Source organism: Triticum aestivum, chromosome 1B (assembly GCF_018294505.1).
Source record: "Triticum aestivum cultivar Chinese Spring chromosome 1B, IWGSC CS RefSeq v2.1, whole genome shotgun sequence".
NCBI classification, from domain to species: Eukaryota; Viridiplantae; Streptophyta; class Magnoliopsida; order Poales; family Poaceae; genus Triticum; species Triticum aestivum.
This window is the reverse complement of record NC_057795.1, coordinates 584,235,315-584,247,877: the sequence shown is the minus strand read 5'-3', so window position 1 is coordinate 584,247,877 and position 12,563 is coordinate 584,235,315. Positions and strand designations below refer to the sequence as shown.

At 52.2% G+C, this 12,563-nt stretch overlaps 1 pseudogene; it reads right to left on the bottom strand.

Annotated features, from left to right (window-relative positions):
* Positions 1-1,695: 1,695 nt before the first annotated feature.
* On the bottom strand, positions 1,696-12,281 carry LOC123096121 (cytochrome P450 71A1-like; annotated as a pseudogene).
* Between the last annotated feature and the right edge of the window lie 282 nt (positions 12,282-12,563).

Here is a 12,563-nt window from a genome sequence, read left to right as displayed (position 1 = left end):
AATGTGGAGGCAGCGACAACCCCGACACGGAGGTGGACCCAAAGGAAGGAAAAGCACGAGTTGGGTGGTCGCCGTCATGCTGCCCCGACCGCTATCAAGATCTCGCAGGCCAAACATGACCCGCGAGAAGACCACAACTCCTAGCTCGGCCACCCCACCGCCGTGGAGATCGTGTTTATTGGACTCCTCCGTTGCTTCTTGCAGAAAATATCTCTCCCTTTGCGACACACGGGCATATGTGCTAGCCTTGCTAATGGCAGGATAGGGAGCTCCTATTCAGCGCTTGAAGCACCCGTTAGGGCTGCTGGCACTCGCAAGAGACGCATGGCGGGCCAGCCTAATAACTGCTGAAAAAGAGAACACGAAAAATGGAAGTGTCCAAACGAAATGGAGAGTCGGAACTCAGGAGGTCGACGGCGTGACGAGAGAACCACTAGGCTGGGCTCCCTTTACTATTTACCAGCAGGAAACAACTCTATGTGTCTAAGTACAAATTATTTTAGAAAACGTAAATTTCAACAAAACACACCTTGCTTTATTAGTAGGTATAGATAAATGTATAGACTTGCAACTATTTCTAAAAAAATGTTTTTATGCTTTTGCTTATATTAAATAAATGCATAACAATTTCCTCGTCAATACTCGAAAGATTGTAAAACAAACCTTTTTGTTTGTTAAACTGGTTACTTATAGTCCAGTTGACACAATAACAAGCAATCTACTTACAACTCAATCATTTATAATTAAATCAGAGTCAAAACAAATGATTAGTCAGCAAACCGCAATGATCTCAGCACTCCTCACCCACTCACACTCGTTTTCACAGCAACATTGCCACACAACTAACCTTCATCACATCCGCAAAAAAAAAAACTAGCCTTCATCACAACCGCTTCCTCGGCACAACAACGTTTTCACCGTAGCAAGTCTACAATTGTTTCTACCAAAGCCAACAAGGAAGGCCATAGAAGGTTATCTCAGTCCAAAATATTTGAAAGGTAAAGTGAGCTAAGCCAATAGATTAAGTGAGCAAAGTGGCAATGGCAAAGCAGTAACGAAACACCTATGCGAACAGATATTATAGTGGTTTCGTGGTAAGGATCAAAGCAAACTTAAGGACACGAGAAAGCCCGTTGGACTCGATGACATCGAACGACTCAGGGTCCTGCCCGTGCGCTGGATGGAACTGCCGTGGAGGCCATTCTATCTTTTCTTTTCTGTGCGGCCAAGTCGCTCTCGGTTATGAGCATGCTGATAACGATTTATAGAGCGAAATAAAAGTAGACAAACAAAGAGTCCAAATGTTTCTTTCGTTTCATTGTAACGTGGGAGACTCACTTATATACATGATGAATGGATGGGGAGCAACCTTTTCCCCAAGACACCTCCCGGGAGACACCCAGATACGATCACATGTTTTATTGCTCAACAGATATTAGATCTCTAGGAACATTTTAGCCTTTTCACCCACTCACACCCGCTTTCACAACAACATTGTCACACAGCTAACCTTCATCGCAATCGGTACAACAACGTTTTCACTGCAGCAAGTCTACAACTGTTGGGACCGAAGCCAACAAGGAAGGCCATAGAAGGTTATCTCGGTCCAAAATATTTGAAAGGTAAAGTGAGCTAAGCCAATAAATTAAGTGAGAAAAGTGGCCATGCAGGGACAAAGCACCTATTCCAACGGTATTACAGTGGTTTCGGGGTAAGGATCAAGGCAGACTTAAGGCCGGGAGAGATCCCGTTGGACTCTATGACCTCAAACTACTCAGGGTCCTGCCCATCCGGCAACTCCCAGTCAAAATGGTACATCATGTTTGCTAGCATTAGCTCGGCCAAGCGAGTCGCATCCAGGGTTTTGAATTTCGGCCGTAAAAAATGGATTTCGGCCGAATTTCGGCCATCTCGGCCTAGGGCGAAATCTATCTTCCGCCGAAATTGGTCAAATTTGAGAAATTTTGGTCAAATTTTAATCAAATTTCAGTCAAAATTTGGTCAAATTTCGGCCGAAATTTTTAAAAACGACCGAAATTCGGCCATCTCGGCCTAGGGCGAGAAAAATCACAAAACGAAAATCAAAACGCTGGTCGCATCCCTTCCTTCCGGCACCGAAAGGTATGAACCGGGTGTCCCTACCGCCATAGTCGATGTTCTCGCACATGAACCTCTCCGCCGAAACTCCTCGGCGTGCTCCCATGTCTTGCCGTCTCTCCCAATCGCCCATGCGTTGACGATGACCCGAGTCTTTGCCGGGATGTAGTAGCCGTGGAGCCAAGTGTCCTTGATCGACTCTTGCGGGATGAGGAGCGGCACCGTCGCGTGCAGCCGCAGTGCTTCTTTCATGGCCGCCTTAAGGAGGCTCATTTTCTCCACATCCTCCTCCATGACTCGTGCTCGTGCACCGACAAGACAACCCGTCTCACCTCTTGCTGCACCTTCTCCATTTCTCTTGGGTTATTGACGAGCTCGGCCATGGTCCATTCTATCATCTTAGAAGTCGTGTTTGTTCCTGCCAGGAACATGTCCTGCCATAATTAAGAGAGGCGGGTTAACACTTAACAATATGCTAGTGGTACCCTCCTAGCAGGTAATTAAGGTAATTAAACATGCTATTTTTTTTTTGAAGGGTAATTTTTTTTAGAAAAGAAGGAGGACTCTCGGCCTCTGCATCTGGACGATGCATGCAGCCACTTTATTAATTATTTACATAAGACCTTACAAAGTCATACAACAGTAAGACTAAAGCCACTGTCTAGGCAGAGCTACTCCTATCCAGTTGATGTAGGGATGCTGATAGTCTGGGCCTAATACCAAACAGACCTCGCAGCCAAACCTAACATCTAAGACCTGAGGTCCCAACCAAGACGCCTGCCGGGTATGGGGCAACCACCAGTCCAGCGCACGCCTCAACCAGGCGTCTGCCAGGTACGAGGCCCCCGCAGCCACCTGCCACCAATCCATCTTCAGTAATGTACTGCTGCATCTACCTTGCTCGGTCTAGCTGCCGTCGACGTCACCACGACACTAGACAACGCCACCATCCTGCGCTCGTCCATCATCACACGCCCACCGGTGAGACCCCGCTGGTCCATGCCGCCGAGACCTGCCTTCGTCGACGCGAGAGAAGGCACGCCACACCACCTCACGCCTCTTGCATCCGGCGCCGCTCCACAAATGATGCCCCCAATAGGGAACACGACACCGCAGCGCCGCCATCATTCGATCCGGTGATCTTAGGATTTCTCCCCGAGCGGCACGAGCAGGTTGACGATAGTTGCTTGACGATGCCTTCATCAAGGTAACGACGTAGACGCCGCCATCGCCCGCCATGACCGGTGTCGACTTAGTTTTCACCGACGGCCATTTATGTCTCCCCAACTCGCCGCCGGTGCTAATAGTGGGATCCAAGATCCGTCACTACCAGCCTGGCCAACCGCCTTCGGTGGAGAAGGCAGCCACCACCACCATGCCCGGCCCAAGAGACCCGGACGTCCTCGTGCCACGAAGATTACCCAGGGGGGATCTCCTCTTGCCGTTGTCGAGACGAGGCGCAGTCGCAATGGATCTCAATCTAAACCCCTCGGGCCCAGATCAGATCTCATCGCAGCCAAAATCTCATCCGCCAGAGATCTCCTGGCCAACGCCAACCCGCTGCACACTGCCATTGGAGGAGGAGGGAGATGCATGGACGCTGCTGCCCCCACGCTTTACCATCGGCCGAGGACTGCGCCACCTCACCACAGGGGCTTCGCCCCGCGACGTCCTTAACAACTGCGGCGGTAGTGGGAGGCGATGGAGGGGTAGGGCTGAGGGCGGTGTGGACGGGGACTCCCCGAGGGCGGCGCGGCGCCGCCGCCTCAGGGGAGAGAGGTTAAGATGGAAAAACCTTGAGGGGTAATTAAACATGTTGTTGATCGACTTAGGTCTTACTGAGGTGATTGCCTTGACATCAGTCCGGTCCAGCTTGAACCCCTGATCACCATCCTTGACGACCGAGAGCAAGTCGTCCAGGAGGTCACCAGCCTCGCCGCCGTCGTCTCCTTTGCTTCTCTTGTGCTCCTGGACCGCCTTCTCGAGAATGTTATCGAGCTTAGCCGTCGCCTTCTTCACCCTCGCGTCGAGCCCTGTTGCCCAGTCCACCCAACGGAGTCGCAGAAACACGTCGCTCATGGCGATGGTACCGAGCAAATCGCTGATCTCTCCCATCAGGCCAACTCCACCGCGTGACCCCAAACGGATGTCTGTTTTGTCCGGATTCTGTCCGTTTGGGCAGGGGGATGGGGTCATGTCCGGGCCTGTCCTGGGATGCGGTGGCCGTGCGCCCAGCGTGCGGCCGCATCCTTTACCCCATCCTGTCTGCGTCTTTAAAAAAAGAGAAATGTTTCAAATGCCAAGCCCTACGGCCCCAGTTCATCACGCACGCCAGCTACAAAGCCAGCGGCCTACACGTCCATCGCCGGCATCAGCCAGCGGCCGGTAACACAGCCAACCTCCAAAATGTATGGTTGTCCTTGCCGGCAACACAGCCAACGGTCGGCAACACAGCCGGCCTTCGAAATGAATATTTTTCTCGCCGGCACACGGCCAGCGGGGCGGGCGGCAACCATGCCAATCTCCTAGTTCAGGCCGTCGGCGTCGAGCATATCCTTCTGCCTGGCCTCGAACCAGGCCCTCGTCTTCTCGCTCATCTTCGAAAAGTCCACGCTCATGATCGCCAGGGTCACCTCCTTCGCTTTGGTGGCGGCATTGGTGGCCTTGATGTCGAGCTGCCTTTGACTGGCCTTGACGTTGTCGGCCTCAATGTCGAGCTGTCTTTGCCGGGCCGCCTCCTCCATGTCGATCTTCCCTCTATTGGACGCCTCCTCCATCTCAAGCTTCTTCGTTTGAAGCTCTAGGTATTTCTTCATTTGCTCGTCCTTGCTTTGCTGCTTCTTCTTGTCCCTCACATCCTTTTGCGACATCATGCCATGCAAAGTGTCATGCAATGCCATGGATGAGGCATTACGAATGTCGTCAACCTTGGAGTTGGTCTTGCCCCTCTGCCTCTTCAACGCATCGCCATCTCCACCTCCGGCGAACTTGGCCGTCTTCAGGCCTCTCTTCCTTTGGAGTTCGCGGTATTGGTCCTTGAACTTAGGGCAATTGTTGATCATAGTCCAACAATGCGTAAGAGTGAACGGCTTGTCATTGTGTCGGGCCTTGAATGCCTCCAAAGATTGAAATGCCTACACCATGTAATCAACAACAAAGTGAACATGCAAACATGTACAAGGCCGGAGTCTCATGGTCGTAGCAAGGAAAGGGCAAGGAAGGAGAGCATACCATGTCCCCAACGCCGGTACGACTCACGGGCCGTGCTTGCACGCTCTCAAATGCATCTTGATACTTGTTGCACTCTTGTTGGATGAACAACCATCTTTTTTGAATCGAGCCGACGCCGCGGTTGCTTTCAAATTGGTAGGGCTCAAACAACTTCCTTTCATGGAATGTTTTGTGGACTCTCGTCCAAAAAACAATACCATTTTGTTGAGCACCGGTCCTCGGATCTTGGCTAATCTCCATCCAAGTTTGGCAAATCAACTTGTCTTCATCTTGTGTGTATGAACCCGTGCGAATGCTCTTCCTCTTCTTTTGTGCTTCCGCTCTTTGTGTCAGCTCGTCGATGAACAATGGCTCGCCACTAATGTCAATGTCATTGCTTTCTTCTTCATCACCATCACCTTCGACATAGATGTCATCGTCTTCATGCCACGAGTCACCATGGTCGTAGTCAGCACGGTCGTCGCCCTCTTCATCGGCAGTGAACTGGCCGCGGCCATCCTGACTTTGGGTCTCCTCGGGGTCGTAGACAGGGACGTGACCACCCTCGTAGATCACTTCCTCCATGAACTGGTCGTAGTAGGGGTCGTCGACCGGTGCTGTTGGTGCAGGCATTCCGTCGAACAAGACGCGGGGGGACGACATGGTGCCGGTAAACAGCGATCGTGCTTGCTTTCTTTGCATCTCGACGGACGGCCAGCCGCCGCTGCTGGACCCAGGGGTGACGTTGAGGTCGATGATGGCCGAGGGGCGTGGTGTGGACGGCACGATCACGCTCATGTCCGGCGCCCCCCCAAAACGGGTCTGGCCGTCGTGCCTTGGCGGAGGAAAGCCAGGCGACAAGGGCGTGGTCCGCGACGTCGGCGACTGGCAGTGCGGAGGCCGGGCGACCGACGACCCTGTGCTCGCCGGACCGACGGCCCCTCCAAAGAAACCGGGCGGACGACAAACGCCAGCCATGAGAAGGACGTGCGCTTTGCTGACGATGGCCTCCTTCTCCTCGACCTCGGCCTTGTGCCACACGGCCTCAATTGCAGCATGCTCGGCGGCTCTCTTGGTCGCGGCTACGTTGGTCTTGGCGACCGCCCTCCGGCTCCTCCTCTTCGCCGATTCCGCGTCCAACTTGACGATCTCCTCTGGCGTGCACTCCGACCGCGGCTTCCTTGGCGCCTTGCCCTTCTTCTTCTTGGCCATTCCGGGCGGGTCGGCGGCCAGCCCACCGGAGTTCGGCTGGGCATCGGCCATGGACGGGGGAGGGAGTGGGACGGGCGGGACGTGGGAAGGTTTGGGGGGAATGGCGCCAAAGGGGCGGGGGGGTGCTTTGTTTCACCGACATGCGGGTCAGGGGCAGACAAGCGCGCGCGTCCCGCCCGTCCGCGCGTTGTCCGTTTCGCCCCAAAAGCGACGCAAACTTAGGCCGCGGATGGGTCGAAAGCGGACACAAAACGGACAAAAGTCCGTTTGTTGCCGCGCGCTGGGCCGTCCGGTTTGTCCGTTTTACTCCAAACGGACGGGGTTGGACAGGATAGGGTCGCACGGTGGAGTTGGCCTCATATCCCGGAGCATCCCTGGTTCCACTCCTCCGAGCTTGTTCCCGAACGCCGCCCTCGAGATGACGGTGTTGGTTAAGCTTAGTATGAGCTCGGTCACGTTGACTCCCCGGCGCTCGCTGCAGTTCTCTTGGGCGCCATTCACTGCATGGATCCATCCCACGAAGCGCGCGACCTCCTCCTCCCGGAGCGTGCGGAAGGAGTCCACACGCTTGGCGCTGAATAGGTGCACGACGGCGATGCGGCGGTTTTGACGCCACCGCTCGCCGTAGGGGCTGAAGGCGGTGTACCTGCAGCGGTAGAGCGTGCCGCAGGCCGTGTGCTGCTGCGGCCGATTGCAGAAAACGTGGTCCTAGGTCCTGAGCACGGCGTCGGCCAGGGAGGCCGAGGAGACCACGAGGGTGGGCACCGAGCCGAGGCAGAGGAGGAAGAGCGGGCCGTAGCACCTGGCCAGCGCCTGCAGCCTCCGGTGGAGGTGGCCAGTGCCGAGCTGGTGCAGGTTGCCGTGTTAAGATAACAAGTATGAGTTAGTGCTGCCATTAGCATGAAGTAATGTTGGGTAATTAGTACTTAGTTCTAGAATATAGAAGGACAAGAGTCCTCTCTTGATTATCCATGATCTATTCATTTGTAACTGATGTTGTCATTCAAGCTATATAAACAGAGCACTACCGGTGAGGTTGATCACGGCCTAAACAGCAACACTTGAGTTTACATGGTATCAGACGCCATCTGACCAATGTTGACTTCTTCCTCCTCTCTCATGGCTTCCGTGCCAGCAGCCACCACCGTCGTCACCGTGCGTCTCTCTCGCGACAACCATCTCATGTGGAAGGCGCAGTTCCTCACGTTTCTGCGCACCTACAATCTCCTCGGCATCGCATCCGGCGGAGAGATGGCCCCTGCTCCGACCGTGGAACAGACCACGGGCACAGGTGAAGGCCGCACCACCACTCAGGTGGAAAATCCGGAGTACACAATCTGGTACCGCAAGGACCAGACGATCCTCGGCGGCATCCTCGCTACCGTCAGTGAGGACATCTTGCCATATGTCATGGCTGCGACCTCGGCGGCCGAGGCGTGGGGGCTGCTAGAGCGGATGTTTGCATCGCGCTCCCGTGCTCGCCTTGTTCAGATACGCGCACAACTGGCTGCTCCGAAGAGACGCGACATGACGGGCACAGACTACTTCAAGATGAAGAAGACCTTGGCTGATACACTTGCGTCCATTGGACAGGCCCTTCATGCTGATCAGATAGTTTCTTACATGCTGTCAGGCCTCAGAGTGGAGTACGAGTCCCTCGTGGACTCACTGAATGTGAAGCCTAATCTGACTCTTGATGATGTCTACGCTGCTCTTCTTGGCCATGAGCATCGTCATGAGCAGTACAGCTCCGACCTCCAGCTTGGCTCGAGCTCCTCGTCTAGCTACGCCGGTGTCGGCTCCAACCACTCCGCCAACTTCTTAGCCAAAAACCAGGGACGCAGCAACCAAGGTGTACAAGGCCGTGGAAATTATGGTGGCGGTCGAGGCCGCAGCAATGGCAGAAATGGTCGTAGCGGAGGTCGTGGCTATGGTGGCAACAACGAAAATGGTGGGGGTCAGCGCCCCACATGCCAGCTGTGTGGCATAAAAGGGCATGTTGCCCTAAAGTGCCGCAAGCGCTTTGACTCCTCCTTCCATGGCGACGAGGAGCAGCACTCGGCGAATATCGTCGGAACTAGCGCTGGCTACCAGGTTGATCCTAACTGGTACTCGGACACGGGCGCAACGGACCATATCACCAGCGACTTGGATCGCCTCTTCTTCCGTGAGCGCTACAACGGCAATGACACTGTCCAAGTTGGCAACGGAGCAGGTTTGCACATCGAACATTTTGGTCAAAGTTCTATTAATACTTCCGCTGCTAAACCTCTTGTTCTTCGAAACATACTTCATGTTTCCCACATAAAAAAGAATCTCATCTCCATCCATAAACTGACCAAAGACAATGATGTGTTCGTTGAATTTCATCCTGATTTTTTTGTCATTAAGGATCAAGCATCGAAGACAAGCCTGCTCCAAGGCAGATGTAGAGCCGGCCTCTACCCCATTCCGCCATCCACCCTCCACCATGTCAAGGCTGCCATGCTTGCGTCGGTCAATAAAAAACAATGGCATCATCGCCTTGGTCACCCGTCGTCCCAAGTCGTTCAGTCAATTCTTAGTTTGAATAAACTTCCGTACAGTCGGAATCATGATGCATCTGTTTGTGATGCATGCCAACAGGCAAAAAGTCACCAACTTCCGTATGGTTCATCTAGTTTTTCCGCAAAATTTCCTTTGGAACTCATATATTCCGATGTATGGGGGCATGCTACTATTTCAGTTGGTGGTTATAAATATTATGTCTCTTTTATCGATGCATTTAGCAAATTCACTTGGATCTATTTGTTGCATGCTAAATCTGATGTTGAGGCAGTTTTCATTCGTTTTCAAGCCCATGTTGAACGCCTTGTTAACAGGAAAATTCAATGCATTCAATCTGATTGGGGTGGCGAATATCAACGTTTGCATAAATATCTTCAAGCTCAAGGCATTGCACACCATGTTTCATGTCCATATACCCATTAGCAGAACGGCGCAGCTGAACGCAAACACCGGCATATTGTGCAAACTGGACTCGCTCTTCTTGCTCATGCTTCCATGCCTGTTCGCTTTTGGGATGAGGCGTTCCTCACAGCTACCTTTCTTATTAATCGTCTACCAACACGTGTCATAGATAATGCGTCTCCCATGGAGCGTCTTTTTGGCACTAAACCCGACTACACCATGTTGAAACATTTGGTTGTGCATGTTGGCCACATCTTCGCCCCTACAATTCTAGAAAACTGGCTTTCTGATCCAAAGAATGCATCTTTGTTGGCTATAGTTCACACCACAAGGGATATAAGTGTCTCGATGCTAGTACTGGACGCATATATATTTCTCGTGATGTGGTTTTTGATGAAGCGGTTTTTCCATTTGCTCGTATGTTCGAAGCTAGGCTTGCACCTGCCAATTCATCAACACTCCCATACGTCCAACTTTTGCCCCACACCACACATTCACCAGCCCATGTTCCAGCCCCAAGCGGAAGTACTAATAGTTCTAATGATCTAATGGCCAATGTGTAGTCTATTTCTTTTGATGCTCATGCAGATTCTGCTGCTGATTCGGAATCGACGTCATCTGCGCCTCATAGCATGGATCATGAGACAACCACGGTTTCTCAACAGACAACACTTGGCTCTGCAGTGGCCAACTCCGACACATATGGGTCGTCTTCTGGCTCAGATTCTCCTGCCACCTCGAGCTCAGGTTCTTCCGCGGTAGCTGATTCAGCGGCCCCGGCGCCTCCTGTACTGACACAGATGCGGCCGCACACTCGGTCTCAGTCTGGCATTGTCAAGCCGTACATCCGCACTGATGGCACCATTACGTATATGTGCACGGCATCTTCAGAGGACCCCGTCGGGCCTACCAACTACACTGAAGCTGCACGACATCCATCTTGGAAGGCTGCAATGGATGACGAGATCGCCGCCTTGCATCGGAATGATACCTAGAGTTTGGTTCCATTTCGTCCAGGACTCAATATAATTGATAGTAAATGGGTTTTTAAGATCAAACACAAGGCTGATGGCTCTGTTGATCGGTACAAAGCTCGTCTAGTTGCTAAAGGATTCAAACAACGCCAAGGAATTGATTATGATGATACTTTCAGTCCAGTCGTCAAGCCCACTACAATTCGTGTTCTATTGTCTCTTGCAGCCACTCATCAGTGGAGTATGCGACAACTTGATGTTCAGAATGCATTCTTGCATGGGGTGTTGACTGAAGACGTGTACATGTATCAACCGCCAGGCTACATCGATCAACAGTTCCCTCGCCATCTATGAAAACTAAAGAAATCTCTTTATGGCTTGAAACAGGCACCACGTGCGTGGTTTTCCCGCCTAAGCTCTCATCTTCTTGATCTAGGCTTCCGCGCATCAGCAGCTGATGTCTCTCTATTCATATTTCAGAAAGGGGGGCTCCACATGTATTTCCTCATATATGTTGATGATATTATTATCATCAGTTCATGTGATGCAGCCATTGGTTGTTTGCTGAGTCAGCTTCGTCATGATTTTGCCATCAAGGATCTTGGAGTACTGAGCTACTTCCTTGGCATTGAAGTTCAGAATGTTGAAGGTGGTCTTGCTCTTTGCCAGCGCAAGTATATACTAGATCTTCTAAAGAAGGCCGACATGGCAAACTCAAAGTCATGCATTACACCGATGGCAACAATGGAGAAGCTATCCAAACAGTCTGGAACACCCTTGTCTTCAACTAAGGCCACACGCTATCGCAGTGTGGTTGGTGCACTTCAATACCTTACACTGACGAGGCCTGATATCTCGTATAGCGTAAATAAGGTCTGCCAGTTCTTACACTCGCCGACTGAAGCTCATTGGACAGCCGTGAAACGGATCCTACGGTATCTTCAGGGAACATCGTCATATGGACTCCTACTCCGGCGTTCTCCATCCATGATGCTCAGTGCCTTCTCTGACGCTGACTGGGCCGGGTGCCCAGATGACCGACGATCCACCGGTGGTCATGCCGTTTTCCTTGGTGGTAATCTAGTAGCATGGAATTCTCGGAAGCAGCCTACTGTTTCTCGTTCAAGTACGGAGGCCGAGTACAAGTCTGTAGCAAATGCAACAGCAGAGCTCATGTGGATACAAGCGTTACTTGGAGAGCTTGGTATTCCAGAGAGCAGGCTGCCGTCTTTGTGGTGTGATAATATTGGCGCGATGTATCTCTCCATGAATCCAGTTTTTCATGCTCGCACAAAGCATATCGAGATTGATTATCATTTCGTACGTGAAAGATTTGCAAAAAGGGCACTTGAAATTCGACATATCTCAACTCATGATCAACTCGCAGATATACTAACGAAACCATTGATGACTCAGCAGTTTGAAAGGTTCAGAAGCGATCTCAATGTGCTCCCCGCTTTTCGATCGAGGGGGGATGTTAAGATAACAAGTATGAGTTAGTGCTGCCATTAGCATGAAGTAACGTTGGGTAATTAGTACTTAGTGCTAGAATATAGAAGGACAAGAGTCCTCTCTTGATTATCCATGATCTATTCATTTGTAACTGATGTTGTCATTCAAGCTATATAAACAGAGCACTACCGGTGAGGTTGATCACGGCCTAAACAGCAACACTTGAGTTTACATGCCGATGATGGGCAGCGCCGGAGGCGAACGCGGTGCTGCACGAGTGGAGCCATCCTTGCCGCTAGTTCTGAAACCTCTAACGACAAAGGCCAAGCAAGACACCACGAAGACGAGACAGAGGACTAGGGTAGAGTCGAGCTGAGGAGAAGCCATGAGCGGTAGCAGAGCGTTCGTCCCACAAGTCTGCAGCACGCTTGCACACGGCGCCTTTAACAGGGCGCGTACGCAGGCGTGCGAGTGCGACGTATACGGACCGAGAGAAGATAAGGCTCGCCGGAAGAATTTGTGGCCAGGCCCGGCCCTGAGGAGGGGGGGCGGCCGCCCCGGGCCCCCCGAATGGAGGGACCCCACCAAGGGATGTGTGCTTAGGGCCAGCTGCTGCGTGGACTGAAAAAAACGTACTGCCATTCTGGCCCAAGTTACTGCGTACGAAGA